At 43.6% G+C, this 26,284-nt stretch overlaps 1 protein-coding gene across 7 annotated transcripts in view; it reads right to left on the minus strand.

Annotated features, from left to right (window-relative positions):
• Positions 1–26,284, minus strand: part of Zfh2 (Zn finger homeodomain 2) — a 370,912-nt gene that overhangs the window by 97,675 nt on the left and 246,953 nt on the right. The window lies entirely within an intron of this gene.

Genomic DNA, 26,284 nt, shown 5'->3' on the forward strand with positions numbered 1-26,284 from the left:
GCCCGGCCCTAATTAAACGATAGCATCTTAATTGTCTCCCGACCATTCTAACGCGGCGATTCATGGCCGCGATCGTTCCGAGGGTAGAGCGCCAAGTTTCGACGGTTTCTTATATTGCAGCGTCATGATTCCCGTTTGTATGTAAGCCAGAAATCTCTAGACGCTCAAAAAATTATTCATGATTCTTTTCAGGATAAAGGATATACACGAGTACGATTGTCTTATTTCAAAACTGCATTATTTTTTTTCGTATAATTAGATAAACTTGCAAACACACACATTTCTTAATTTATAAATATCTTTTAATTAAATCTGAATCGTTACAAATCCAATGAGATTTAATAAGACTTAATTATATTCTTTTTATTTGCAACGAAGAAAATAATTGTATGCAGGGTAAACTTATTTTCTATGTTACATAATATTAACATTTTTATTCCGCTTAATGCGTCTGAATAATTTGTGATAATGCAGTGATAATCTTTTAAAATTTGACAAATCACTCGAGATAGAGAAACGGTATCAAATCGATAAATATTTCACGAAGCAATCGGGACAAGCTAAAAATGCGCACACCGATGGATCTACGAGTGTACCAGCGAAGCGATACACCACGAAGCCCGACGTAATTATAACTTTGGAGAAAGTCGAGGACGATCACAGGTGGCTGATGAGTGTTCAATAGTGGAAAAGGGAAGCGCATGACATAACGCAGCGGGAAGAAAGACGGCGGAGGGCACGCGGTGGGATCGGGAGAGGCAGAGGGAGGAGAACGAGGACGATTCGGCGGAGGGAAGGAGCCTTCGATGATGGGAGTTAAATGTTCGGCGAAGGAGCGACCGCGGAGTCGACGCACCGTGCCCTTTTGTTTGTCGCGGTGTTTCGCTCGAAGGTCCCTTTGTATCCCTTCGGACGGAGGTAGGAGGCATCCGTGGTCCCTACGGGGCCCACATGGCGAACCCGGCCGCGTTTATTCGGCACGAAATACGCAAGATGCGCGCAATTATGGCCTCTCAATTATCTCGTACGCGTCTCGTTATTTATTGAATACCGTGCCTGCTTATTTCTCAGGCGAGTTTGCGTGCCGCGGTAAGAGGGTGTCCTCGGAAGGGTGGCGAGGGGGTAAGACTGCGGGCCGGCGGTTCCTTATTTTTTTCCTTGCGGGTTTCGACATGGCTCGACGTGTGGGGATGCATTGTTCGGGCTGATACCGAAACCGGAAGTCGTCGAAATTCCGCGTCGCGCAAATCGAGACCGCAGACTTTCGCGTGCTAAAAAAAAAAACGGCGCGCGCAAAATAAACAGGCGCATTACTAGAGCACATTACACCTCAATACGATACCCTTTCATCATTAATCCGCATTACGAAGATTATGTCAATTGTTAAAAAGAACATAATGTACAATATATACTACATAGTATATCTATTATATATGTATAGTAATTCACAGTCATTTTTTTAAGTATAGTCATCTTACTTTTTAAAAAGGATTATCGAGACACTATATGCTGCACGGTGCATTAGATTGCATCAATTGCCAAGTACAACGCACTGCGGCTTCGCGGTACAATTAACTGGGGCCGTATTTCTCTTATTATTGTTATTACGTGGCCGGACGGCTTTCTACTTAATATACGCGGGCCGCGAGCCTGATAAGAACTATCCACGGACAACGACCACGTTCGGCTGACGCATACGAAGCCGCGCGGAAACATACGCTATTGCCGCGCCGCGAATCGCATGCGTATGCGCTCCGTGGCTTGTATGCAAATGCCGGCGAGAAATAATTATAGTTGCACCCCGCGCGCCGGTGTCGTAGTGTCTTCGATCGCACGCCGATCAAAAGCCCCATCGTCGCGGAGAGGAGGAAGGAAAGAGACGCGCTGATTTATGATTAAAAAACGCTCAAAAGTGTCCCATTCGTTGCACTGCAGTTCGCATTTATGTAAATTGCCCGCCGCGTATATCTCGTCACGATAGTGCGAACGGGAGAAATGCGAATAACGGTTTTATTTACCAATCGTTCCTCCCGTGATTTCGTAATAGAAGTATCGATCGTTCTGTAACGCGCAGTCCTGAGTAATGCGATTGCGTGTAAACTCGTCACGATGCAAAACGCCGAGTTTCGCCGTAAGCTTGCCCAGTAACACGCGATCAATAATTATCTCCGTTTTTAACGGAGATATGGACTAATACATTATAGAATTATAGAAATAACTACGGAGGTGGATAATGCCGAGAGAACTCGCGCTCTTCGTAATGTTCAACGAACGTTTCCTCACATCGCTCGGAGGAACAAATTTTCCCAATTAGGAATTATTCACCGGTGAACGATAATCGCGGTCGGGTATGGGGGAAATTCGAAACGACTCGCACTCTCTCCTAGCCGAATGACTCGCAATTCCGCGCGATACAAGAGTTCTCCTCTTCTCTTATCGACATTTCGTGCTTCATGCTTCGCGCTCGCTGCTACAGCCTGTCGGGGGCCAACGCGTCTTCGCGCTATCTGATAAGCGCCGATTAATCGATATTATTTTGATTGCCCGAAGGAATCCGCTACGCGAGACGATATTCGTTCATGAGCGGTGGAGAGAGAGAGAAAGAGAAAGAGAGGATGAGTAGAAGGAAAGGTAGAGAGAATGTTGCACAGGTAAAAAGACTGAAGGGCAGCAGAAGAACCGATGGATGGGAGAGAGCGGTGCGCGGGCCCTCTCTCGCTCGAAGACAACGGCAATAAGTGAAGGGCAGAGCGCGCACGAAGGCAAGCGAGCCGAGCGCGCGCGTAATTTACGTGCAACATGGTTCCGAGCGGCGTTTAATCCGACGGTGGAGCCGGCGATTATGAAGTTAGGGTTGGGTTAGGTGCTGAGCGCGAGGAGGGCCTCTTTGTGATATCAATTAAGTATGATTTTCCTCCTCCCCCCCCCCCCCCCACTAGGGCGAGAGTGCGCAGCCTCGTCTTCCTCGCGGGGTCTCTCCGTCGCTCTTTTCGCACCGGCTTCTTCTCTCGCTCCTCTGTCTCTCCCTCACCCTCCCACCCGTTCGACTCTCCCTCTCCCCGCGGGGGTAACCCAGGGTTTAACCCATTCCCTTATAATTTCCTCCCAATGCACCGTGAGAAACTCGCTCGTAACACGCACGCGCACGCACGTACACCGGGGGCCCGCTTCCCCAACTCTCTCCCTCCCCCCCTTTTTCATGCTCTCACTCGTTCGCCCGCTCTCGTTGGCGGTCACCGATTATTAGATTTCATCGAATTTTCGTCGTCCGCGCACAGGCATCCGGTCCAGACACGAATCCGCCAATTAACCCCGTTAGCGTGTGGGGGATCCGCAATTAAGGCAACCGTGAGAGAGAAGTCCGATTCACGGCGGCGGCTCGCTTTTTCGGCGTAACGAGGATCCGGGATGCCGCACCATCAAAATTTCGCTGTTAATCTTACCCGATCGATTCAGGCCGTATATTACTAGATCACGTTTCACCGATCCTTCTTTTTCTTTTACATCTGCCCGTTCCCGATGCCGCACGAGAGAACATTGATTATTAGCGAGAGTAACAGATATGGTCATTCTCCGAGCTATGCGTCATTCGTTTCACGTTAATTCATCCTCTTTTATCTCACCTTGAAATACTGGTTATTATAAATACACGTTCAGTAATATACAATTAAAATGACTAATATAATTCTACTGATTGCGAACTTATTAAATCATATTTTTTACGAAAATCATGTTTGCATAATGCATTTAAGTCTCACTTTACTTAATCGTAATCGATATCTTTAATTCTGTAGAGCTTGTTTTGTTATCCGTTAGATATATACTTCTTTTAATTATAATATGTTTTTCTTGTGAAATAACCAGTATTGTTAGGAGAATATTTTCAAGTTGAGAAGAAAAAGTGAAGAAGCAAGATTCTCGTCTCATATGTAGGAAGTAGATTGCGGGGATGCGGCGCGAGATGATGCGAAATCTGCAACCGACTCGTTTGTTAACGTCGAGACGAGTTCCATAACGATCTCATTTAACTTCCCGGCGACACTTGACCCGCGTACGTCAGAGAACGTCCACGCAGCGTTGTTGCGTGCGCTTCGGTAGCTTAAATAAGAGGATAGACCATCAAGGGAAATACCCCCTTTAGCGCTATACGGAGACGCAGACCATAACATAACACTAACTGTAGCGTGTAACAATTTACCTTAAGATTTAACATTCCCCGTAAAAAGACTTGATGCGATCAATTCTGTGCCGCCAACGCGATGCAAAATTTTCTTTTAAATGCCAGATCAAAACGTTATCGTACAGCGGAAGCGTTCCCGGATCTTTCGCGAGCGTCGGTGCGCGTTTCTCGACTTCGACTTCGTTTACGGGTCGGTTTTGACCTTGCAACCGGATCCCCGATACCTTTCGACGGACACACTCGCGCCTCAAGATCGAAAAGAAGAACGTGGCCTCGAGGCTCCGCTCGGGCATTGTAGGAAGTGCTTTTTGCCCTGACGTCGTGCCCGAGCCGTCGACGGTCGACGTGGGGTGGCTAATGACAAAATCAATGCGACATAATTAGACATGGCGGCTACCTACCTACCCGGCTACCTAGCGATCTATCGCGACTTGCGGACGCGTCCGTGTGCGGGCACCTATACGAGCACGAGCCACCGTTGCGCTGGGGAGGAATTATTGTAAAAACATCCCTTAATATGATCGATACGGCTTCGTCGTTAGTTCGTGCCTGTCCGTTTCACCCCGATGGCAGTAGTACCTCGACCCTCTCATAGCGCGAGTTTCGCAGATTCGAATCGAATTTTCATTAATTTCATAAGAGCAAGAAGAAAGTTATATATAGGTATTCTCTGCTTTTCGAAAGTTTGTTTTACGCCACTTCGCTTTTATAAAAGATCTACATACATCTGTTTTCTGAAAAGTTAATCGAAAAGAAATCCGAAAAAAATTTTCACTTTTGCGAAAAAAAATTTTTTTCATGATAATTACTTATTCGCTTTACGCTATTCGGATTACGAAAGGTTTCATATGAGGAGACTTAAATTATTTCAAAAAATATAATTACGACTCTCTCTTTCTTTTGGAGAGAAAACGTACTCCTCTCCTTACGAGATGCCACCTAAATTTAGTGGTTCTCGACATCTTTTGAATCTCTTTTGGCACCTATTGTTAGTTATAAAAATACCGTCGTGGTCAAACGGTTCCAGATTATGTAATTGAGCGACATTCATAGGCATTCTATTCCAGAGATACCGCATTCCCCTATGATGCCGATCGATAAAGGACCATCGTTAAATAACGTGACAAATTCATGCATCCAGATGCACGCCCGAAAACAGGACGCACACGCATCGTTCGGTACCGATGCAAGCAGGGGTCAATGTGATTCCTCGCGTTGCGTTGCGCGCCACATGCGTCGTCATGCAGGGGATAAAAGGTAGTCGACTGAAACAACCGCGGCGGAATTGCTGAATTAATTATGCCGAGCATTGCACACCGTCGCCTCGCACTCGCACGTTTGCGCGACTTCGCCGGGGAAAAGATATCGATATAAATTTTTTCGCTCGGACTTGCTAGGGATGCCACACGTGGCTTCATGCGAGAGCAACGGATTCGTGATTAGCCATGTCTCGATCCCAATTTCACATCCCATATATGAATTTTACATTTTGTAAAATTCCTTCAAGATAATGGATGCTGATAACCTTATCTCGTAATAATTGAGAAGCTTGAAAAGGAGTTTTCGAGGGGCTAGGAGCCGATTGGGGCTACAGAACCATGGGTCAAAAATTTTGACTAATCGATTAGCATTACTTCAATATTTATGTCTATATAGACAACACGAAAAGACTGTACAGTTTTGTCAGAAATCGTTTTTCTTTAATAAATGTAGGGAAAAAATAGAGATATAGCATACTGTAATACTACTCTTAGGAAAAGAAATTTATTAAAAAAAAAAATTTATAATAGTTTTTCTTACCTTGCCGTTATGTATTATTCTTAATATTTCCAGGGGCACCGAAAGTAAATTATTATTCATGTGACAGTCAAGAGCAATGAGCACTTGAATATCCATGAATTGTGTTTTGTCACGGAAAGAGGTGGGCAACACAATTCGAAATCTATTATGTGAATCAGGCCTTTTTGATATCTTATTTGCGTATTTCCCTGAAAGATTTAAATTAGATTTAGATTAGATTTAGGTTGTGTTTTGTTTTTTTAATTAAATCTAAAAGTATATCATCGTACCTCTGGGTTCAAATCCGATCTAAAATTTGTCAGTTTTATTCGATCGCCACGATTGCCACTTCTCATCTGGTGATGGCAACCTACTGAGTATCTCGTCACGAGAACCTCTCTGTATTTGGAGAAGGAATCCTCCAAATATAATCCGTCTTTCAGAAGAAACGTTAAGCAGTTCCACAAATAGCAACTGGCAACTGCTATGTGTATTCCCCCCTCAATTTATAATATTATGATAGAGGAATATCTCGATCTGTCTATTCACTTATTGATTAATAGTCACTCCAAAAGAGTTATTTGTGACTTTCCATTGGCATGATTATTAGGATGTCACTAATTTTCAATCTGGAGTACTCTTCGTAATTCCACTGGTCTCGTTTTAAATTCCCATAGTACATTAAATAAGATATTACTGTACTACATTCATTACATTTTGCCTCATGTTCTGGTAAGTCCGAATAATATTGTCGTAGCTTGTCAGGTAGTGTGTGATTTTTATCGGGAAATATTCCACGTCTACTTATATGTGCCCTTAATGTTTACAATATCGAGTATCTCGTCAATATTAAATGTTAAGGCTCCTGGATACTCGCCGCGGCCACGTCAGAAGCGAGAAATGACACGTTAAGAATTCTTGCGTGCCATTTTTAAATAAAAAGATATTTGGATAAAAAAATATCTCTGAATGTCAACGTGAAGAAATTCAAGCAAGCGCAGGTAAACGGCGGGAGTAACTATGACTCTCTTGGAAAAAAAGCTAAATGCCTCGTCATATAATTAGTGACGGGCATGAATGGATTAACGAGATTCCCGCTGTCCCTATCTACTATCTCAGATCGCTTTAGCACACTTGTAAAATATCCCGAAGATTCTGTCCTTGCTCCGTTTTAAAATTATTGTTAAGAAAACTTCAGGTGGCCTTCCAAATATGGAGGAAACCCACAAGGTTGAGGGTTTGGCAGTAAGCTGACAACTTACTATGAGAAAACAAAATCTTGTCTCGAAACCTAAAAAATTCTGGGGTTTTGCCTTTCTATGTTTGCCGTTCGAAATCTGCGTTAAACTGTAGGTCCCATATATCTGACGCACACAGATATTTCTCAAATAGAACCTAAAAAATTCTGAGGTTTTGCCTTTCTGTGTTTGCCGTTCGAAATCTGCGTTAAACTGTAGGTCCCATATATCTGACGAACACAGATATTTCTCAAATAGTTAAATTGATAATCAATTTAATAATACTACGTACAATGTGTATAATCTACGTGCGCAACGTATATGCGCAATGTATATGAAGAGAAGTCACCACGCTCGGACACGAGTAATAGGACTGAGGATTAATAATACTAACATAAATCTTCAAAATATAAGAGATAGGCGACGGAAGGCGAACGTCCTTTCATACCCGTGAAGTCATCATTAGTGTTGCGACCTCGCGCACATCGGTGAAGCAGAAGCCGAAACTTCTTTTAAGATTTCACTAGACCGGAATGTGGCGAGGTAGCGTTAGTTTCAACGGGATCAAGAGACTATCAAACTCTTCAAAATCATAACTTGTCGCAGACGTAAAATCCAATAAACAAAATCCTATAAAATTATTATGTCTCTATTTCGGTTGCACAATGAGATGATTCGTGCCGATAAAATTCGACCCAATTTTTTACATTTTCTTATTAAAAATATGCGTTTGGAAAGAATTTTGATATAACGAATCTTGTTCTGTCTTATCATATTTTAGAAATCTAGATAGTTCGCGGACAAAAGCGCAGCAAAATACTGACTCTTGTCAGTCTAAGGGAGTGCCCTCCTGTGTCTCAACACATGCTTCAGTGAATTGGCATAAAAAAAACATTACGGAATTCAGAGAAGGTCTAGGTTCCAACCCTAGTTGGAGTGATATTCATCACACATTTTTCACTAAATTCTTTATAATAATTTAAAAGATGCTTGTTCAGCATCAAAAAAATTAAATCGATAATTATCGATTTAATTATCCCAACGAGACTAATTCCACTTCGGAATTAAAGGAATCAATCGTCTTCATCGTCACATAGTTTCATCTCGATTGACAATATAAGAATATAAAAGATGGCACTTCTTGATTTATTCTTGATGGCTACGTCCTTCCGTCCTCTTCAACATATAAATCTCCCCAGTTACGACACTTGCAAAGGCATTGGAATGGTGGTACTTTATTCACTATATAAAAAAAAAAAAAAAAAAAAAAGATTAATAAACTGCTGTAAATAGATAAAAACAATATTAAAAAAAAATTAAAAAAAAAACATTTATTCGTTATAATTGAATTTTTGGAGTAATGCATGGCTCTGAGAGCAATACAAATACATTCGTAGTTAACAGATCTCGAATTTGATCCCGACTATTATGCATGCTTCGGTTTAATAACAGATTCATTTGGAATTTATAGCTGTGAAAGAATAGCAGATGGAAATTAACTCGTTCTGAGAACTCAAATTTCATTTTTGAGGTAACGTGTGGCTCCGTGTGAGAGCGATCATTTCGTGATCGGCAGGTCCCGGATTCGATTTCGATTTTCATCCCTGTATACCTCGATTTTACAAGAGGTTGACTGGGAGATTAAAAGTTGTGAATGGTCGGTAGAATTTTTTATTGGCTACTCCCCCCCGCATAGTGCAACACCCGAAGCGAGCGAGCGGGTGGGCTCCTGATTGGATTTCGGGGCCGGTTCTAGGTGCTGCGCTAATGATCTCCGTTAGCAGATGCCTCGCACCGAGGGAACCGAGCGTTCCGCGTTGATTTATGGTCGCCCAAGAATTCCGGCAAATTCGCGGCGCATACCACCGCAGCGCAGAACGGCACGGTTTCATGATCTAGTAAGTCCATCTGTCGAGATGTACGCTCGGATAATCGCAAATTCGATTGTCATCCAAATAAAAAATGACCTCATTCTTAACCCTTTAATAAGTACATTCCTAAATTTACGTTCTGAAAATTCCACGCGCAAAATGATGCGCTCGTACATCTGTTCTCTTTTTACGTCCTTAAATATATAGATAGCACAATTGTCTCTTACTGTATTGATACTTGGAACGATGGCTGCTATAATAACTGCCATTACATTTTAATCGTTAAACCAGAAGCAACTAAAAATCATGTAGTATTTTATGCCCGCACGTCCATACTTTTTTGTAGCATAGAATTAACATAGAAATAGATCAATCTCTCTAATGTCTTTTCTGGCACGCTTTTATAACGAGACTAAATTGCGCTTTGACGATTATGTTCCAAAAATAAACGAAACTTGAAAAATGCAAAACTGAAGGCCGCCAATTTCTGTGCTGCGCGTTCTAGGGTTAACATTATTGCGCGTTATGACGCAGCGAAATTACTTCGAGCTCCCATTCGACGCGAACAAAGCCGCAACGAAGTCTGCCGGTTGCACAATGCGACTTCTTGCCTGGTGTAAAACTTTGTATAAAACCGAGAGCGAACCGACGCGACACGATGCGACGCGACGCGACGCGACGATGGCATGGCATGGCATGGCATGGTATGGCGTGGTATGGCGTGACACGTGGCGTCGTACGCGCTTCGATTCGAAAGAGATAGATGGAGAAGGCGCTTTTATGCACACAAGTTTCAGTATAGCGTACGCGGGGCTAATTATACCCCGGACAAAGGGTTCGCCCGCCGATGACGCACAAGTAAGCTCGGAAACATTGATGAGAAAGAGAAAGAGAGCTGTCTATAGCCGTCACAGCCGGCGCGACGATGCCGCCGCGCGCGGAAAGCCGGAACCGCGCTGGTAATCGCGCCGCGAGGTGTTTACAATTTATTGTTGTTTGTTCCGCCGGCGCGAGGTGAACGAGCGTCGATAAGCTTCGACGAGGCGGGGAAAATGACGCGTAACGTGGCCGCGGTGACGGCGACAGCGATTGCCGTAGCAAGGAAGTATTATCTCGGCTAATTGAACCCTTCGAGCTAATCCGACCGCTCCGCTCCGCTCTGTCTGGGACGCGCGCGCGTGTCGCGTTCTCGCCGAGACGAGGATCGCGCGTCGCGCGTCAGCGGAAGGCTGGAAACGCCATCGCGAAGGTTCGTCTCGCGGCGTTACTCGTGCATGTCGACAAATTGATTTAAACGGTCCGCACACCCACCTACCCGGCCGCTCGACAGCATGGCACCGCGTTCCGACGCATTACCGGGCAAACCCACCTATCGCGAGAGTATGGCCGCGAGATCAGATCGGGGAACTATCCGCACCGCTTTCACGCCAGAGACATGGATAATGCTGACCGGGGAGAGCCATAGATCAAAATCGCACAATACCCGAGATTATTGAGCGCGCGATAAATTTTTCCTCGTCCACGAGGAACGGAAGAAACAAATGCACTTTTATATCGCTACACTATAGTTATGCAAATGAGAGAAATACGCGCTGTGTCTACGTGTTGAAAAAGATAAATCATGTAAATCCGCGTTAGTTTCATTGTACACTTTCGTTCTGTAAATCCGCGCGCGCGCGCGCGCGTGCTCTAGATCAGCTGGTATCCGACGTTGGGTCGTTAGATTCTCAGCGGCGATCTCATTAGGCGAACCGCGCGGGCAAACAATCCGCGGCATAATAACGACTCACGCGTTCTCGCGTTTAGTGCTTTCCTTCTCCCCCGTTGTCACCACGCCAGATATACATCTCACCCTCTCGGTCGTGCGTAACCCTTTATGGCGAACGCACGCGCGCGGCGCGGAGGTAATCCGGGGTCCCTCGTGCGATTATTTTATGGATACCAGTCCGCGCTTTCGTTCAGCGGCGACTCGTAAAAGGGCAGGGAGCGAGCTCGCGCCCGAGATGGATAAAAGGCGCGAGAACGAGAACAAACGGAGCCTTGTTACCGGCGAACCGTTCGCATTCGGTTGATACATCGCGAATGTTGATATCGTCGCGAATAAGAAAAAATATTTCATCGCGCGAATAAGAAAAAAAAAGAACAAACTCAGTTCCGCGACGCTTGTTATTACATCCTGTTTTTCAAGATATACAGCATAGGAAGGTCACTTATGAAATTAATCCTTCCCCGCTCGCGGAGAATATTCCGCGGGAAAGAAATTGCTTTGCATGTCACAAACGACATGTTCTACAAATCCATCTAATCGCTCGCAAACATTAGACTTGAATAAATAAGTCTATCTTATATAATTCGTTATGCTGCGCATTAATATAAAATTTCTTTAATCTCTTAATGATAGAGTACCTTGAGAGAAGTATCTTGTGTGCGCGATATCTGATAGAAAATTAAGAGGATCAGATGCTAAATTTCATTTCAGAAACTAGAAATAAATATTGAATACTAGAAGAGATCGAACGAGATGAACAAGTAAATAAAATTGTTAGATAAATTATTGATTTAATATAATCTTCTAAATCCTGAAGAAATGTCAAAATGTTTTGACATTTCGTACGCACGCTTTTACACGTTGATGTAATACGTGGATGTCTATTCAATATTTTCTTCTGACAATGAGATACCTGTTCCGAGCTCTAAACACATTTCACCAGCCCCGATGACAGAACCGAAAAGGCCGGATTCCTAAAGCTCAGCTTTCAATATCCCACCGAGTGCTAACCTCTGGGACGAACTTTCACAAAAAGAGATTTCTCAGAAGTCAAGGTTTTTTTGTGATGACATCCTAATCATCGATAGATAATTATCCGAATCAACAAGGGATTGAGACATCACCTCAGCATAGTGTTTATGGCTTATTGTCAGAGCCACTTTAAGTAAAGACTGCTAGGCAGCTTTAAGAAAGAGAAAAAGAGACAATACCGCTTTTGTGTGTTTTCCCTCTGAAATAACTCTTGTATAGGACTCCTTCTATGGTAATTATAACAGACAGAGAAAGGTGGAGAGAAAGGGCAAACGTTAAAGACGATGCTTGTGCGACTTGGTTCTCTAGCGAGGCTTAATCGTCTTACTTAATCGCAATTAATCGAGCGGCCATATGTCAGGGCTAATCGACCTCAGTTGCACGTCGAGCTAAGCGATCGGCTAGATTTCACCTTTCGATGATTACGTTCCCAATTATGTCCGCCATCTCTGTATACATTACAAGCCACAAAAAATTTTTTATTATTCTCGGTAACTTCTACATTGTATCATTAATACCTCTGGCATCCTTCCAGCTAAAAATAATCCACGTTAAATCTAACAATAAAGGTAAATAAGCCGCAGAAGCATTTTAAAGCAAAAGTTCAATCGCATTTCGTAGAAAAGATATTTGCGACTAACAATATTTCAATTTTGAGTTTATTGCTTTCGCAGAATTGTGGATGTAATTTCGCCGATCTTTCATGCGATAATAGCTAAAAGCATTTCGCTGAAATGTCTTAAGAGCGCGAGTAACTTTCAAGAATGTAATTTACATAAATCGATCAAGGAAAAAAGCTTTAACAGTACATTTATTTTTAATCACGATAAAATCAAACGACAACGATAAACATAGATACAAATAATTTTATGTGTTTCTTACTATAATTTATTATATTCATTTATATTTAATATACGTTCTGTGAATTAATGTCAATATACCGATAATAATTCAAATATTCTAACGCATCTTACATCGAAAACATCGTTCGATCTACCGGATCTTTTTATCAGTACACTTGAAATCGATAGGGAAACATCGAGAAAGCTGTCTTTCCATAATATTGTTAAAATGCGACGCGATTGAAAAACGCCACGCCGGATTCTTCGAAAAACTGACCGCCGCTAGGCGAGGAATTATCAAATTCCTGTGCGCGAACGAGATCATTAGAGAGGCTGTCGAGATGAACGGACAAGAAAGCCGTACGTGTCGAGTCGCCGCATTCGTTTCCATCGATCGGAACGCGTTTGTTATTCGACGGGAAGCGTCGTCGAGGAGTCCCACGGCGAATCGCGGCGAGCGCAAGTGGCGAAAGAAGAGTGAAGGAGGATGGACGGGAAGACGATCGCCGTTAACGAGCCGTCAATCTGGGGCCGCAGAAGTGTCGATGACACCTGTTAGGAGACGATCGGCAGATGCTGCGCGTCGCGCACCATCTCTCAAGCGAGGAAATCATTATTATGGTCCTTCGTGCGGTTCAAAGTGAAAATACAATGTTCAATTTTGCTCTTCGTATTGAAGGACACGTCGGGAACGTGGAAAGCAAATGATCACGAAGTGAATCCATCGTATCGATAAAATATTTTTACACGATTTTCTTTCATGACGTAAGAAGGCGAGTGCACTCGCAAAAATATCAGCTTCGACAATGTGGAATAACTGCTGCGGGGTTTCGCGAAGAGAATATTCCGAATGTCGCTCGTCAAGTGTCGATAGCATCCGGAGATCAACATGGCCTGCTCTCGAGGCATCAAACGAATCGGAGGAGGCCTTTTATACATCTGCGATGGGCCAATGGCGGGTACGCCATCATCGTGCGCCCATTAAGTGTCGCGTGTGCGCCTCTTTATTGTCCTGCTCGCGAATGAGATATGCGGGCGCATTGTCTGCTGGAATTATTACTAATTGCCGGTCGTCCTTCGACCGCTCGGCTGCGAGCATTCTTACTCGAGGGATAGGCGCATTATTTCGAAAAACAATCGTCGGAATCACATCCTATTGGGCGGAAAATGTTCCATATGAAAGAAACAAAATTGATAGTGAGTGAGTGAGTGAAATTGAGAGTGAGAGAGAAAAAGAGAGAGACAGAAGCCAGTCATAATTTATTAATTTAACTTGAAGCAGCATGAATTATGGTGGTTGAACTGTTAGGAGAAACTATGGTGGACTATTATGGTATAATATTAGACGCATACTATGTGCTTGAGACTGAAGGGCTGAAACACGCTATCCTGGGGAATACTGTGCGCTTGGGTTATATTTACCTGAAAGTTTAATTATAATTGCGTGTGTGTGCGTGCGTGCGCGCGCGTGTGTGTGCGTGTGAGAGAGGGGGTGGGGAGAAGAGAGAGGCAGAGAGAAGAGATATGATATATTGGAAACTATCGAATTCTATTTTGAGGTATACGTATGTAGATTAAAGAGCATAAGTTCAAAGGAAACATGACTATATACTAGTGATTACTTATGACGTTTCCTAATTACTCATCTATAATATCTAGCTAAAATTATATATATATATATATATATATTTTCAAACGTCAGAAAATCTAATTTAAGAAGTCATGTCTAAAGAGAAATCTATATGATTGCATCGCGTTTACGTGTTCGCGATAAGCATTTTGACGAATTTATTTCCGTGATTATTGTTTCTCATTGCACATGTAATAGGGTAGACATTCGAACGTCCATCGCACGGTATTCTGGCCTAGCACTTCCGAAGACATCACTGTACGAAAATACGCCGCGATTGTCACGAGCAACGGTACGTCGCGTCGCCGGGACCCGAATTGGGGAACTGTCCCCCACGAGGATTATCCACTGACACGCAATCATTGAGGCTCAAAATTACGTGGGCACGGCACGCGTTTATCTACGTCGTATCGATACCTAATCACTATACTTGGCGTGGATATGTCACAGCTACCTCTCCGACATACGAAAACAGCCAAGTGCCTTCTATCCTTAGATACCGCGTTCTTCTCTCACGTTAACAATTTATGGAATGAACGACATAAACGAGAGTCGGCAGCAAAGACCTAGAATCATCAGATTTCTGCGTGTTATATTCTCGAAATAATTTCGCCGTCGTTTTTTTTTATCGAGGATAGTTTCGCGTAGAGACTATTTATATTTTATGAAGATACCTGCCATTTGAAATTTCTCAGAGTAACAGCTAAGCGTTCGAAAGTTAAGCGCTGCAACATTCATTCTCACAAGTCTGGAGGGACATAAAAGTGATTTTGCGAATCGGGTCTAGCTGTGAAAGAACGCTGCAACACGAAATTGAGGCCTAAAGCCTATCGAGTGCGTTTCACACCGGTTTCACGACGGTTCAACGCGATCGATCGACCGATCGGCCGGGTCGTATCTCGGCCTCCACGACGCAGTGTAAAAAGGTATTATTTTACGGGGGAAGATAAGGTGATGAGGAACAGCCGTCGCGTCTCTCGGCGGCTATCTGAATCGCTGCCGGACACCCGTTAGCTGTGCTCTAGCAGAACGATGTACTCACGCGGCTTCGCAGATACGAGCCGGATAAGGCGGATATTCAATTATTCATATACCATTAGCCGACGCACGTATACCGGGTGTGCGCGACACGAAGGGATTCGCGCGCAACTCGTTTCGTAAGTACTGGTGTAATTTCCTCGGCCAACAACGTGTCATTATTGGGAAGTCGGAGGGGGAGAGCCGAACGCGAGGGGGAGGGGGAGCAGGATGAGAAAGGAAATAGACATAAAGCAGGGAAAGAGGAGAGAAAGAGGGAGAGGAGGATGGAGAGGAGGAAGGAGAGGGGAGGAAGAAAAGAGCGTAATGTGGCCGTCGATAAAGGTGTATCGATAGCGGTCTCAGCGGCGTCGATGATCCGCGCCTCGTACAATGAGTCACGCGGTGAATGATTGATTGGATGACTAGTGAGTCAGTACGCGGGTGCGCGTCAAGGAATCTTTACGTCATTCTGGACGATCATGCTGATTTTAATCGTCGACGGAGGTCGCAGGACTCTCAGACGAGATGAGCGTGCGCGCGCGCGCGCACGAGAAGGAGAACAAATTTCGATTCGAGTCCATTATCGCGCGAAGAAGATGTGCGATTTCATAAGAAATAATTGTTGCGGTAAACGTAATTACGCTGGGATCTGTAGCGAAATAGTTATATCGACTTCTGTGATCGTGTAAGTGTCTATTAACATGGTTAATCATGAGTAGCAAGTTTCGAGAAAAAATACAGAAGATTAAAATATAATATGCGGAAATAAAGAAATGGAGAATTAAAGCTACGCCTTTTATATTAACAATTTAATAATATCATAAAAACGTTTCTTTTCTCAAGCTCAATACATTTCTATTCACCTCCAGGATGTCTTGTGTCGATTACACTGCCGTCAGGCAGACAGCGCTGTAAATATCTCGAACTCGAGAAAATCCTCGCGACTTTTTAAGAATTCAAGCAGTAAGAAGAGCGAGTCGATTCGTGACTCGCGAGGTTCCGATCTCGACGCGAAGGAGTATCCCCGACATAATGCACGCCGCCCACGTGACACGTTCTACGACTCTCGAAGGGATGAATGGAGCAAGGTAATCCTATTTCGAAGGCGGGACGTGAGGAATGTCCTTGTTTCCTGTGCTTCGTAGGGTTACGCTCTCCTAGTCGCGGAGTACTCTTATCGGAAGGTAGGATCACATAGTTAGGGTCGCCCACGCCGACGAAGGAAACTTCCTGTTCGAGACGCACTATATTCGAGGCCATTAATTTATTCGTGCGATTAATTGTATTCTGTCGCGATAATATCTAGCTCTTCCACATTATTTTTTAGCGTAACGAGAACAAGTAACAATGTACTCCCACGATTGTTTTGTATCGTATTATATGCATGATTAACGATTTTTCGAAATATCGATTATCAATTTATCTATATATTTCTTGATTTTTATAATTCTAAATACCTACACCCTACACACGTTCCTTTTTCTCTTTCTCGCGATTTGTGTGTTGAACGAATTTAACAAATATTCAATATTTGCAAAATTATAAAAACGTTTCGCGGATAGATAGCGAGAAAAGTTGGAACTGTGAAATTATATTCAACTTTACACGCGCACGTCGCTGCTCGATCGCTCTGCAAACAAATTGACGATATAGCAGCGTATGCAACTTTATCATTACCGCTGTATAGGTATGTACCATTCCGAATTGCTCTCTCGGTCTTTTCGCGTTTTCCGTGAGATGTGCAGTGTATCGTTAACGGTTAATTTGCCTGACGTGACGTACGAGCAACCCGTCTCACGCTTTGACACGCGTATTATTTATCCACTAAGTCGAAAGCGCAGCCTCGCTACTGAAAGATATGATTGCAATAATAATGAAAGCAGCAACCGCACTCGTCGTGTTATGCGTCGACAAAGGTACGCGCGTGTAAACCAATGCGGATAATCTCGGCGCATAATCGATCGTTTTGTTTTCACAAAAAGCCTACGATTTCCGATCGAACGATTTAAAAATTCTATCTGTCAGACAGCTGTTCATTGCACTGATATATTCGCTCTCTTAATTCTATCCTCGACAAAATTATGAGAACTTACATGACATGATATGTATAAATGTAATGAGAACATGTTTAGTTTTAGCTTCTCGATCAATTGGTCCGTTCACTTTACGCGATTTAAAGTGCATGTAGTCCAGTGACTGGATGCGTAAAGTGAATGTAATATTTCATTGACATATCGTTTTGCAGCCAATGCTGAAAAAAATTGCGGCGCGTTTCAGCACGTTTGATCGATTATCGCGCGACTCCGGGCGTGAAAATCAACGGTAGCCGCGATAATAATCGCACGCTCGTCGCGGATTCGCCACGGCGAATTCCGCGATGGCGTATTTTTCTCGGCGCGCGATCGCGTTCGCGCTCCGCCTCGACGAGCGGGCCTCCGCTTGGCGCTGGCCGGTGGATATTCGCGAATAGTATCGCTGAACTGGCTCCGGGGGGCTTCGCTCGAGAGCACGTGTCCGTCCGGCTACATCCGACAGATAGACAGACAGGCGAAGCGGGAGGAAAACACCGAAGTGTGAATATCTCGTGACCGGTTACACGGCGGGCAGGACACTTTTGCGCGTAGCGTCGCAGTCGTTGACACGCTGATTTGTATTCGCCTCGTGAAAGGAAGGTCGCAGCGTGTACTAATCGCTCAAATTCTTTATGTTTCACCAACCGCCATCGCCACCGCCGCCGCGTCTGCATGCAGCGAGAAGTCATTCGTTTTCTCCGCGTCGATCTACCGACTATTGTAATTCTCGTCTGATTCTTCTTCTGCTTCGGCTACTTTGCCGATGTTTTCCTTCCTATTTTTTTTTCGTACGTCGCGTGTACTTCGTACGCGATTTGCACTTAGTGGCAAAGGCGGGATAGTTGTGTAGCGTTCAAAGAATAGATCAACAAGGTATTCCGGATACCGAGAATGACTCTCTGTTTTACTTACTTTAAATTAAAACGGAGCTAAAATCACGGATGTCGGTTTCCTACATTCTTGGCCTGAGGGCCAAGAAATAAAAAAAATTTTATGTATGTATGGTTTACTGAATTAACAAACATCGATTATCAATTTATTTTCCAATGTTTATAATTATTGCTAACTAGATATAAACTTATAAACCCTAAATTGACTTCGGTCCATTTGTATGTTTTAACATCTATATGTTTAAATATTTCAACGTTACGAAAGATTTTGATCACGTTTCATCTTCGAATCTTCAATTACTATTACTACCGTCTAATATATATATATATATCTACAGTGGAAATTGTAAATATACAACATCACTAAATGGCCCGACGTAGTCAAGATTGCCTTATCGCCTATTAGTTCTGATTGCAACTATGTTATCGTCACCTTCCAAGGAACTAGTCGTCTTGATTGATATCGGAAAGCGTAACGGAAGTATAAATGACACCTATTACGTCAATCACGTCGTTTAATCTCCCAGTGATCAAACATTTATATTTTTCGTTTTTTCCCCCTTCAAATCCTCGATAAGCGAGAGCTCTCTTTCTATCTCCTGAACATCACCGATTTATTTTACGATCGGAATTGTAATCGTCGCTTGATTGCTATGACTGCGTCGCGAATGCATAAAACATGAATTTACTATGACAAGAACATATTCTCTGCCTAGTTTTAAGATCTTTCTACGAGAAATAAAGCGACTTAGTTTACCAGATGTCCGCCAATAACGTGTCCAATTGCAGCAAAAGAAATCGTAATTTTTATCAATTTCAGTACACGAGTACGATTCGAATCAATATATATAACGATAATATTCGTTTCATAAAGCTGAAGATAACGCTTGAATTATGACATTGCGAGGATTATAAAATGCACATTTCAAAAAGTGTTATAAAAGTTTCTTTTCTAAAAAAGATATTGACTTATGTCATTTCTTATAGGTATTGGACGTTTTTATAAAAATACGTTATTTATTCTTAATTACACCGCTAACGGCGTACTCGCTATTTTTATTGTCTCGACCTTCGTCAGGCACCAGAACCGGTTGAAATTTTCGACTTGAATTAAACGGAATGACGTGGCGTTCCGGTTCCAGCCGAAGGTACTACTTAATTGGTACAAACAAATAATGACGGAGTGAAACAGCTTTAACTTCGCGCGTCGGCCGACGTGTCGGCCATTAACGAGCGTCGCAACGACGATTGCTATTTAATTGTGTCGTTTGTTACCTCTCCCCGTTTGTCCGCGTATTCACGGCGCTTCATTCTAGTTACTTAATGAGTCGCCTAAAATTTACACGGAATTAAGTGGAATGACACGGCGTTTGGCGCCTATCGAAAGGACTCGATTGAAGAGGCGCGCGATCGGCGGAGTGATGCGCGCACTAGACGATACGTGGACGGTTAAATCTGCAAGCACCGGTAACGAGGACATGATCACAGGACGAAGAAACGAGGAAGAGAGGGATCGGATGGGACGGGATGGGGAGGGAGGGAGGGTCCTGCAACACGGAGGGCCTTAAGTCCCCGCGCTATTGAAGACACGATCCGACGACGATTAACTTCTGAATAGATTCAAGCACGATGGCTTTATTACATGTATCGAGGAGATGAAAATAGCTTTTACTGGACAAAAATGTAAATTACTATTTTTGAAGACAACAAAGCACGTTCACTCATATCTGCCTCATAATAACAATACTTTCTAGAAATATGTTTTCCGACAATGTTGCAATTTATGTTACATTTACTATAAAGTCAATAAACAAAATGTTAGTATATCGGTTTGTTTAAACTAAAGAAACAATGTCGAAATTGAAAAAAAATTAAGAATTAACATCTTTCACCTGTTATGTGAGATAAGTGCATTGGAACAAATTTGTCTCGATATCGAATGAACCTGCTACGTAGCGGCACGTAATTCCAGAGAAAACATCTCAATGTTTTGACGTGTGCCTGCAGAGTGTGTACGTGGGTACGAGGAATAGAAGCGGAAATTTCACACTAAAGAGCCGATTCCGATGCCAAAGTAACCGCGAGCGTTTTTGAAATGCAAAATTCTCACATGCCGATATCTCGCGTGTTAGTACAGTTCGTTCACGCTTGCCACTTGCGGAGAGAGAGTAAAGATACGCTTGGACAAGTAATTTATATGATAAACAACGTCAATGTGTTGTACTGCCGCGTGTGTAACTATTATCGCAACGAGTTACAATAGAGAAGCACGACACGTCCTCGTGCAGGACGTGTGCCAAGAACGATTCCTAGTACGATCCTACGACAATTCGAGGGCTGTCTGGAGCGAAACAATGTTCGAAGTTGAAAATGTCACAAAAGAGCGAATAAGAAAGAATTACAATACCGTGAAATAAGTCAACGATTTATATTTCTCTCGAACAATAAATGTGACTTACGTACTATAACTTACTATTTATAACTATTATCTTGCGTTGATATATTTTATATATTTCGCTTTTTTCTTCAATACCATTTTATTATTTTATACATGTCACAAACATCGTAAATAAATATCAGACACTATATAAATATATTTCTGTATTAATTTTACGATTTATAGACGTTATATACGTTTCTAGCGCTATGCAAAATTTATTAAGCGCACGGTGCACAAAAAATATCGCGGGTGGCGAAAAATTTAAATCCTATTCTGCCTCCGACAATCGTGTCACGAGTGTTGTGAAAGGTCCGTGTTCGGGAGCGACGCGGGCAACGCGACGTGGCGAGGATCGACAGACGAGTCGCGCCAGATCCGGATGCCGAGACGGAGGCTGCGAGGAGGCTGAGGATCGTTGGGGCGACTTCGTCTTGCGACTATCGCCAGTCTCTGAAGCGCGGGCGCCGCGCAAAAAGTCGCTCGGGGCCGGTCGCATACGTGCAACGTAAGCACACCTATGCAGGTGTATACGGCATACACGCGGCCGGCTCGCGGAGCGCGCGACACGCCGCACCGCGCGCCGCAAGCTCCTCCTGTTCTAAATCACCGATAGACATCTCAAGGCTGCCTATCCGAGACTGTCCGAGAGTCGCCGGGGCGTCAATTCCGGCGGGCACGCCGAGCCGGAAAATAAAAGAGCGAAGAAGACCGAGAAGAGAGGAGATCGCCCCTTCTTCCATGGTATTCTGTGGGGTTTCTCTATCTTCTGTCTATCTCAACCTTCTCCATCACGCTCGCGGGAAAATCTTTTTCTCTCCGGATCGTATCTCTTGGTCAAATGCGCGTGCGTGCAAAAGAGAGAGAAAGAATTCGATTATAAGGCTGTCTGGAAAATTGCGAAAAGCGCAAGAGGTTAAGGAAACTGCGAAAAATTTCTACGGCATGATAAAGATAGAAATGAGAAAAAAGTTTTATCAGCAACATATATCAACGTTTTAGTATCTTATAATCATCGGAAACTATATATTCAGAAGAAAATGTCGCATCGCAAAAATTCACTGATGATCGCTACTATGCCACAGAGAAGGACATATAGTAAAGTAAGGTCAATGCTAACCGATATCAAAGGAATCAATTCGTACTTAAATGCTGCGTGTGGCGAGGAGAATGTCGCCAGAATCGACCGCGTAACTACTTCGTCCGAGCCTTTTGTCGATCGAACAAAATAATTAACGAAGGGAACCGGGAGTCTCGTTTGAATCGATACAATTTCCGCGCGTGCATGCACGCATATGTGTGTGTGTGTGTGTGTGTGTGTGTGTGTGTGTGTGTGTGTGTGTGTGAAACACGAGCGTGTGTACGCGCGCATGTGTGCACGTGTGTAACGAGCGAGCAATTGTCTGAAATCACCGGTGTTACGCAACACTAATTAAATCCTGTCGGTAATCACGGCCGCCGATACCATTAGCCACGACAAACATTGTCAAACGGCGCAACGAGGTATAAATAACGTTCATGTCGGCGGCGATACTTCGAGCCGAATATAATCGACGTTATAATAGTCATCGGCGCAATTTAGTCACGTCCTCGTCTATTAAGCCGCGATCGCTCGCAGACAATCGCTCGCGGAGGCGGACATCGTGACATCAGGAACAAAGATGTTTAAAACCCGTTATGGAACTTTCGATGTTGTTAATTGTACATGCGCGATCGAGTGCAATTTCCCTATGCGTGTAACTTAAAGATATATCAAAAGTTCTATTTTATTTTAAATTTTATCGCACACGAATAGATTTATGCCTCTCGCGATTACACTTTTATACATATTCATAAACTGGCAAATTCTAAATCCGTCAAACAATGTACACGAGGCGGTAATAAAAATGTTTTGCTCACTTGAGAATCAAAATGCAAGAAACTACTCGGGTAATTTCATTAGTCTCCTTGATGGCCAAGGTGTTAAAGAAGAAAAGAAGAGGACGAACGAAGGCAGGTGTATTAAATTTTGATCGAGGGAGTGCCCCTCGTATCGCTTCTCCCCGGTAGACGCGTGTTTATATGCAGCCGCTTTAAAAATCCGCTCGCCAATCCTTCTGAGCAGTCCGTTCACGATTCCGACCTTTACATTCGTACAGCATGTCGAACCAATCTGGTCGCGACATCACGCGCCAAATATGCGAGGTGTGGCGAAACAGAAAGACAGGAAGAGAAAGAGAAAGAGAGAGAGCGAGAAAAAGAGAGAAAGAAGGACAGCAAATCGGCGCCCACACCGAATTCGCGCCACGCCATTAAACCACCCAGCGAGGATCACCGGTTCGATGCAAGGTTGCGGTAACGTGCACGCAACCGGCTACGAATGCAAGAATGAAATCCGAAATTGCTTCAAGCTCGCACGATGCGTCGAGGGTATTTGAGTACCCGACACTTCAGCCGAACGGTGTTTATCATTTCATTTATTACCGAATTAGATTCATGGTTCGTAAGAAACAATTGACGGGAAGGGATTTTATTTGCGTAATCTGTTAATGGACACGAGCTCCGTGAAGATCGGTAGTGGGATCGTCCGAGAGCGATCACGACGACAGCTCTCTTCTCTCGGCGGCGCGAAAAAAGAAAGAATCACGCAGCCCCGATCGCTGGAGGGATTGGTGGAAGGGAACGAGCGCGGCAAGGAACGTGTACCGGACCAGTTGTGACACAAGAAGAGGGGACCAATGGCTATCTTCTACTACGGGCCGGACACATCTTATCCGCGATCTCATCTCTCACCCGGATTACAAACTAACACACCGGGCCACGATCCGCGATGTTCGCTTCGGAATTTTTATATTTACGTTATCGCGTGCCGAGATAACAAAGCCCCGAGTGTTCCGTGTAGTTTTTAGACGAGAGAATGCGGCACGGTGCAACGAACTCTTGGTACAGATGCAAAAATGCTGCTGGAATATCGGGGAATGACTTGCAAATTTCGAATGAATCGTCGGCTTATACGAAACGCTTTCGACACTGTCACGCAGCTCGTTAATATATTTTAATTCTTAATAACTTAATTGCTTTATTAAAGAAGGCTTATTTAATCAATGGTACCCTGCGCTTTCCATATTGCTTCATGCGAGAGAGCGAAACGCTAATGCTTCTTTGAGAGCGAGAGATCATAGTATTCCAATACTGATTCGATATCCGCGTGATAAAAGGGGACATTACGCGGATAATTAATATCTACTTGCGTAATGACCCGCGTACTCGATATGTCGCTGTCTTTCACTTTCACTGGAAGGACAGAAATTAGTAGGCCGTAGCAAAAGGCTGTAACGGATGACGGTTATACGGTGTCGAGTTAACGTTTGTACAATATATTTTTTATCTAGACTATATCAAACAGGCAAAAAAATCCCCGTGGAAAATTGTAGAAATTTTTTTTTGCTTATTTCCATTTTATAAGTTATATCTGAAGTACCCCTCGTATTCCACAAGGCCATTAACTTTGACTAGAAATGTCATCTATCTGTGGATCCATGCAAAATTTACCTGTAATTACACACATATAATTAATATATGTGTATATGTGTCTATACATACAGACACAAAATTTTGTTGCTTATTTCCATTCTATAAGTTATGTCCTGGAGTACCCCTCATATTCCACAAAGCCATTAACTTTGACTATAAATATCGTCTATTGTCGTCGTGGTCGTCTGTCTATGGTTCTATTGGAGGCCGTCTATTGGTCGTCTGTCTATGGAGGCAAAATTCACCTGTAATTATACACGCACAATTAATATATGTATATGTCGCAATTAAAATATGTTAATTAAAAATTTATGTTGCGTTTTTCTTATCTCAATAGTGGCAATGTGCATAAAAAGATTTATAGGAAAACGAGGAAGTTTACCACCAGTCTCTTCGTCATACTGTCGCAACGCACTAACGAATAAGATCGCGCGTCTGAGTTAATCGAACTTGTTCTCATTTATTTGTCAAGCCTCGTCGGACCTCACGCTCGGGGCTTTGTCTCCTAATCCCTAATCCGCAATCAGGACCCATTGTGTGGGCATCGGGGCCCACGGACATACCGGTACGCGCATGCTCGCGCAACCCGTCGTGAATGTTAAGGCAGGAGGGATTATGAGAGATTAAAATCGTGAGACAGAGAAAGATTGAGAATGCGCGAGGGAGGCAGGGGGATGGATGCTGGTCCGCGTGAGATGAAGATGAGCGGGAGTGGAGGACAGGGAGGACAGGTAGAATTTGGGCGCGGGGGAGAGACGAGGACGGGGGTGTTCCGCTCACGAGACGAAGATGAGTCGCAACGTGGGTCCTGGCGGATAAGGGGAGGGAGGGATATTCAAATAAGTTGATTCGTTAGTCGGCCGGATTAATTTGCTACGACGGTATCGGATGTGCCGGCGCATTCATTAGGCGGACTGTCGGTAGTCCTCCTCCGTGGTTGTTCGTTCACGTGTAGAAGGATAGTTGGTGCCTCGCCGGGTGTCCCAACTGACTTCTACGGGAACGAGCCGCAAAAACTGTGCGGAACATTAAATGGAAAGGCAGCGAACACACTGTGTGCCTTGCAGAAAATAAAAAAACAAATATGATATAAAAACGAATAGTGAGATCGGAGATTGAAGTAATTAATCAGAATACTTTGAAAGCATGTGAATAAAATGAGTTAAGAAAAAGAATAGCGGCAAAGAGGTAGACTTAAGAGCGTTAGCGAAAATCGTCGGCGTTTCGATTTGCTCGTTCGAATATCAACTATTACGCGATGGATATACGTGGCTGTAAGAGTCTATAATATATATATTTGTCCCTGCATCGATAAAACAAACCTGACAAAGTTTCTGCCCGAGGTGAGAGAGACGCCCGACGCAGGAAACCGTATGTGAAAAAGAAGGACGTTTGGCAAAGAAAGAAAAACAGCAGCAATAGCAAGCGCGAGCAAGAGAAAGAGAGAAAGAGATATCGACGAGGATGAAGAAAGGAAGGAAGGAAGGAACGAGACGGAGGATCGGTCTGACTGGGCGACAACTATTGTCGCCGGCGTGAAATATTGTTTTCCATGCCAGGCACGGCGCGTATGCACGAATAACGACACGTCGATTAATGTCCGCATTGCCAACCGCATGGCCGTCTATTAATAGCGGCGTCGACGGCACGGAGATTTCTGGGTGGTGCCACCGATACCGTTGAAACAAAGCGGGACGAGAGGATTTAGAAATAATAATTCGCATTAAACCGATTAATGACAAAGCGATAATGGCTAAAGGAACAAAGGAGAGATATGATTGATCTGAAAACCAAGTATTTCTTAATTTTCGGCAATTTGCATGCCTCAATGACCTCGGTACGTTGCACCTGCGTGCATCGTGGGTACTTCTTCCATCGCTATTTTTTTCTTTTCCGACAGCGGACATTTAAGTTTCCAATGCGATCCGAATTATTCACCGCGACATTTACGAGCGCTAAACGCGACATCGTTTAATTCCATTTCGTTCATCGCACGTCGCGATGTGAACTCA

Source organism: Temnothorax nylanderi, unplaced genomic scaffold (assembly GCF_030848795.1).
Source record: "Temnothorax nylanderi isolate EJ_2023f unplaced genomic scaffold, tnyl_v1.0 TNYL_tig0066_pilon, whole genome shotgun sequence".
NCBI lineage: Eukaryota > Metazoa > Arthropoda > Insecta > Hymenoptera > Formicidae > Temnothorax > Temnothorax nylanderi.